This window comes from Chinchilla lanigera, unplaced genomic scaffold (assembly GCF_000276665.1).
Source record: "Chinchilla lanigera isolate Chin_1 unplaced genomic scaffold, ChiLan1.0 scaffold00044, whole genome shotgun sequence".
NCBI lineage: Eukaryota > Metazoa > Chordata > Mammalia > Rodentia > Chinchillidae > Chinchilla > Chinchilla lanigera.
In genome coordinates this window covers 2704813-2709987 of record NW_004955445.1, presented here as the reverse complement: position 1 = coordinate 2709987, position 5175 = coordinate 2704813, and the positions used below count along the sequence as shown (strand labels likewise).

The 5175-nt window shown below is 49.8% G+C and overlaps 1 long non-coding RNA gene across 1 annotated transcript; it reads left to right on the top strand.

Moving 5' to 3' along the window:
* The first annotated feature begins 2116 nt into the window (after positions 1-2116).
* Positions 2117-5024, top strand: LOC102008271. The gene is made up of 3 exons (XR_262299.2): positions 2117-2411; positions 2827-2966; positions 4426-5024. It is a non-coding gene; the product is annotated as an uncharacterized LOC102008271 (long non-coding RNA).
* The last annotated feature ends 151 nt before the right edge of the window (positions 5025-5175 follow it).

The following is a 5175-nucleotide window of genomic DNA, read 5'->3' as shown; positions in this document are numbered from 1 at the left end:
CGCCCCTCCCCCATCCCAGCCAGGGCCCCCCAAGCGCCTCGGAACACAGCAGTGTTTATCCTCCTCGTTCTTACGTCATCACAAGTGCTTATAATACCTAATAGAATGGAAATGTCACACACATGGTTGTTATGTTTCAATATTTAGGAAATCATGCGAGAAAAAAAGGAATGTACATGTTCAGAACTTAAACAGGTTTTTGTTTTTTGGGGTTTTTTTTGTTTTGTTTTGTTTTGTTTGTCTTTTTGAGACAGGTTCTCACTATTCAATTCAGGCTGGCCTTCAGCTCACTTTGTAGCCCAGGCTGGCCTGAAACTCGCAGTGATCCTCCTGCCTCAGCCTCCCGAGTGCTGGGATTACAGGCGTGCACCACCACGCCCGGCTAAATGTTTTTTTTGCCTTTTCTTTTTTCTTTTAGTATTAGAGGTTGAACCCAGAGTCTCCACATGAAGCTACTACATTCCTAGCCCCTCTTTTAAATTTTAACTTTGAGACAGGGTCTTAGTAAGTCACTAAACTGCCCAGGTTGGGCTCAAACTGGTGACCCTCCTGTCTCAGCCTCTCAGAGTGCTGGGATTACTCCTGGCTACCAGTTCAAAAAACAAAACTTTTTTTTTTCATCCACGGTTGGTTAGATCCAAACCCTTGGACGGATGGGGCGCGGGGCTACATTCCTGTTCCCTGGCAGTGGAGGTTTTTGTCTGCCCCTCTGAGTCAGGATAGTGACTTCAAGCTTTCATTCAATGTCTTTTAACTCCTCCCTATTTATTCCAGGGCTGCTATCGTACAGTGCCACAAGCTGAGTGGCTTTAGACAACAGACAGGCCAGGGGTCTGCAGCCAAAGCAGTCAAAGCAGTCCCTGCCCCTTCCCTGCCCGGCCTCTGTCCTGGGGTGTTCTTGCCTGACATGCCCAAGGCCCTGGGTTCGACCCTCAGCACTGCACATGGCCTTGTGATGTGATCATTATTTCCCCATTTTAAAGACAAAGAAGCTGAGGCTCTGAGCCGTGCACTGAAGCCGCACTGGTGGAGCACTGCGGCAGGCAGACTGGACCCGTGCTGGAGTTTCAGGTCCAGCCAAGTCACTTGCTCCAGGACAGGGGGCGACACACTACCCAGACGCTCCGACGGTGACGGTGGGACTTCAGCAAAGCTTCCCGGGGAAGCAGCTGATGCCTGAGCAGAGCCCGAGCTGAGCAGGTGGGAAGCGGGTGCTGCGCACGCAGGAAGGAAGGAAACTCAGTGGGCCAGAGAGGTGAGGCTCACAGGGCCAGGCCAAGCGCTTCTCTTTAACGCGCCAGGTTAGAGACTTGGAAAGAAGAAGGCATGGACGGGCTCAGGCCCCAGGGCTCCTGGCTGCAAAGCAGGGGTTTTTTTCCCCAGAAGGGCGCCCACCAGGGCCCTGCAGGTGAGGGGAGAACTCGGCCCGCGCTGCCATCTCGGAGGACAGCAGATTGTCCCATCCTGAAGCCGAGCAAAGAGCAGAGCGTCTTCCAGGGGCTGCTTCCCGCGAGCGCCCGCCTTCCCTGACCTCACTGCCCGGACGTACAGCGGTGCTCACACCTGCTGTCACTGGGCAGAAATCATAAGTATTTTCGGTTTCGTGCACATCTGTCTCTGCCCTTACTGCCCCACTGTCTTGGCGACAGCAGCAGGCGTTGCTCACGTGTTTGCCTTGGCTGCCTTGAAGACCACACGGGCTACAAAACCTAACTGCGCTGTCTGGCTCTCACACGTTTACCAGCCCTGCCATAGACCACGAACACCTTTCAGATCCTCACAGCCATTTCTCCTGGCTGCGTCCCACTTGCTTTCCACCAGGGTCTCCCGCTCGACTGCCGGGCAAATGATGCCCAAAGTTTGCCAGGGGAGGCACCTTCTGAATGGGGGGAGCTGACAGGTAGTCCACCCCTGGAGCCCTGTGCGATCACTCTCCTGGCTGGTCCTAGTGTCAGAGCTCTGACAGGCAGGAAAACAGGCAGCTTCTAAGTTCTTTGTCTTGGCCCAATAGCTTGCAGCTTTGCAAAAACAATAAATGAGGCCACCTCCTGAGGAATCCTGTTGGCCTTGTCCGGACACGATCCCGGCCAGCCCCTTCTGGTCCCTCTAACCTGGTCCCAATCCCAGGCAGCTGTTTCTCAGCTGTTTGCAACAAGCTTCTAGAAATTTTTGCCCCTTAATTACAGTTTACAGCGGGCCTTACAGGAACAAACCATTTTGGGCTCGCCTGAGGCCGTTATAGACCCACCGGGTGGGGTCTTCGCTGGGCAGGGGAGGGAGACTCAGCCTTAAAGCTGGAACTGGTTTTTCTAGTTCCCAGGCCCTGAGCAGGTTCTTCCCTGGGTTTCTTTTTCTGCGGATTTGCAAATGACATGGGACTCTCTGTCACAAAGAATCCTAGGAGGCCAAAGGTAAGTTGCTGTTGGAAAGTGTTGCCTCTTACCCTTCTTGCCCCTTCTTTTCTCTTTTCTTTTTCTCTTTCTTTTTCCTTTCCTTCCCTTTTTTATAAGAGTAGAAAAATCTGTTGGGGAAAAGGAATGGAGACTAGGACTAGCTCCTGAGAGACAGGAATGGATTGCCCTATTCTTTCTCTTTCTTTCTTTTCTTTTCTTCCTTCCTTTCTTTCTTTCTTTCTTTCTTTCTTTCTCTTTCTTCCTTCCTTCCTTTTTTCGTTTCTTTCTTCTTCTACCAATCCTTCCTTCCTTCCTTCCTTCCTTCCTTCCTTCCTTCCTTCCTTCCTTCCTGTCTTGTAAAAGAAGAATTTAAATCTTTGCTCCCATAATCTTAGTGCCCTAGGTGGCATGGCCACCACCTTTTCTCTTCCAGCCCAGAAGGGTGCCTCTCAGACAATGCTGGAAGTTTCAGAACTAGCTGAACTCCTTTGTTTACCACATCCGACACCCCAGACGCCATGTCACCTCCCCACCAGCTTTCAGGCACACTGATGAAGCCAGAAAGAAAGAAAGGTAATTGCTGTTTGCAAATTTGCAGGCGTGCATCGTATTGTTGGAACCCTCCAGTCAAATCCCACTGGGAACAAGCGGTGATGGAAGAAAGGTGGGTGTGTTGAGCCTATTGCAGTGAGACCCCAGAGAGAGCCCTCGGGGAGTCTGGAGGGGAGGAGGCAGGGAGTGTTGGAGTTGGTGCCACAATCCCAGAAGGAATGAGGTCAGCAGGAAGCAATTCGGAACTGGACAGAGTCAAGAAGCTGGATGTGGACCTGTAGTCTGAACCACTTGGGAGGTTGGGGCAGGAGGATCACCTGAGCCCAGCAGTTTGAGGCCAGCCTGGGCAATATAGGGAGATCTAGCCTCAAAACAAAACAAAAGAGCCAGGCAGAATGGTTCTTGTCTATAATTTCATTTTTAAAATTTTTTTAAAATTTATTTTAAAAGTAAAAGAAGGAAAACATATTAACAAACAGACATCCATTTACAAAATAGCATAAGAACAATACAGACAATAGTTACAGACAAAGTGGTAGGAAATTAACAGTGGTCATTGTATTATGTATTGATTGTGCCTATAATTTCAGAACTCTACAAAATGGAGGCGGGAAGATGATGAGTTCAAGGCCGGCCTGGGTTTCTTAGTAACTTAGGGAGACGCTGTCTCAGCAACAACAGAATGGTGGGGCATATTGCTGAGTGTGAGGAGCCTAGGTTCACTACCCAGGACAAACGAATAAAGAGAAAAAAGCAAGAAAGCAAAAGAAAGAAAGAAAGAAAGAAAGAAAGAAAGAAAGAAAGAAAGAAAGAAAGAGAAAAAAAAGAAAGGAAGGAAGGAAAGAAGAAAGAAGGAAGGAAGGAAAGAAGAAAGAAGGAAGGAAGGAAGGAAGGAAGGAAGGAAGGAAGGAAGGAAGGAAGGAAGGAAAGAAGGAAAGGATAATTTGGAGAGGGACTATTTTAACAGTAATTAAAATTGGATGGGTTGGGCCAAACTGAAGCAGAGGTGGAAACTATAGTGGGCCCTTCCCGGTCCTCATCTCAGTCTGGGAAGTTTGCATTTGTAATCCCACGGAAAAGTTATTGGAATCCTAGCGAGTCAATTCCAATCTACCACTTCCAGTACAACCCATGGCGAGAATAAAGACACCAAGGCATATTTGTAGTTGTGGGGAGCCGAGGGGTCCTAAGTCCAGCTAGGATAATGGCCATCCCGAACAAAGGCCTCGACCAAAGGCCAAACCTGGGTTTTATTAATTCGTGAGGAAGGGAGTGGCTCGGAGATGAGTGACTGTGAGAACGGCGGGAAGTGCGTGAGTGCCGTGAGCTGGGCTAGATAACAGGCCCAGAATCAGCTCTGCAATATGCAGAGAGAAGGAGATGCAGAAGGAGTAATCTGAGTGAGCCAGCTGGAGGCAGTATCTAATGTTTTGGGTCGGTGCTTCAGCTCTGATGTATAATTTTTTTATGCCCTGGGAAGTCATAGCATGTCACCTGAGGCCTGATTCCAGTCAACATCCTGCCCAATTCACGCATGCTCTCTGGAAGCCACGGGGTGGAGTAACACTGACTTGTTGCCTTGCTTCAAAGACCACCATCAGCACCTTGCCAGACCAACGTGCATTGCTTACAGCCAGTTGAAGGGATAAGGCAAAGGCCTAGCCAGCCCTGCACACATCAGTACATGGAAATAGGGTCCAGTATAGCCAAAATGGAGATAATTGCTCTTCTTTCAAGGAGAGCTGTCCTTTCAAGGAGAGCTCCACAGAGACCGACACCGATAAAGAAGGAGCACCGCTCGCTTTGGAAGAGCAGGCTGCTTAACCTGCCGGTGGGAGTCTGGGAACGGCTCTGTCAGTGAGGCATCCTCACTTCCTCTGCTGGGAGCAGGGTCACTTCCGCCCTCAGCCCCTGCACCCTGACTAGGACAGCGGGCCCTCCTCCTCCACGCACCGTGCAGTGTGGACTCCAAGACATCACATCTCCCAAGTGTAACTAGAAGCCGCTAGAGTACTGTTTTGCCACCTCTGTGGAAACATGTATGGAAAAACGCATAGCTAGCTGAACGCCCAGCGAACATTTCACAACTGTTTTGGGGTCTTCTATGCAGAGGCCCAGTCATCTGTGAATAATGATAATCTAACTTCATCCTTTCCCTTGCATGTCCCTTTCACTTCCTTCTCTTGCCTAACTGATCTGGCTAACATTCCCAGAGCTATAGTGAACCCAG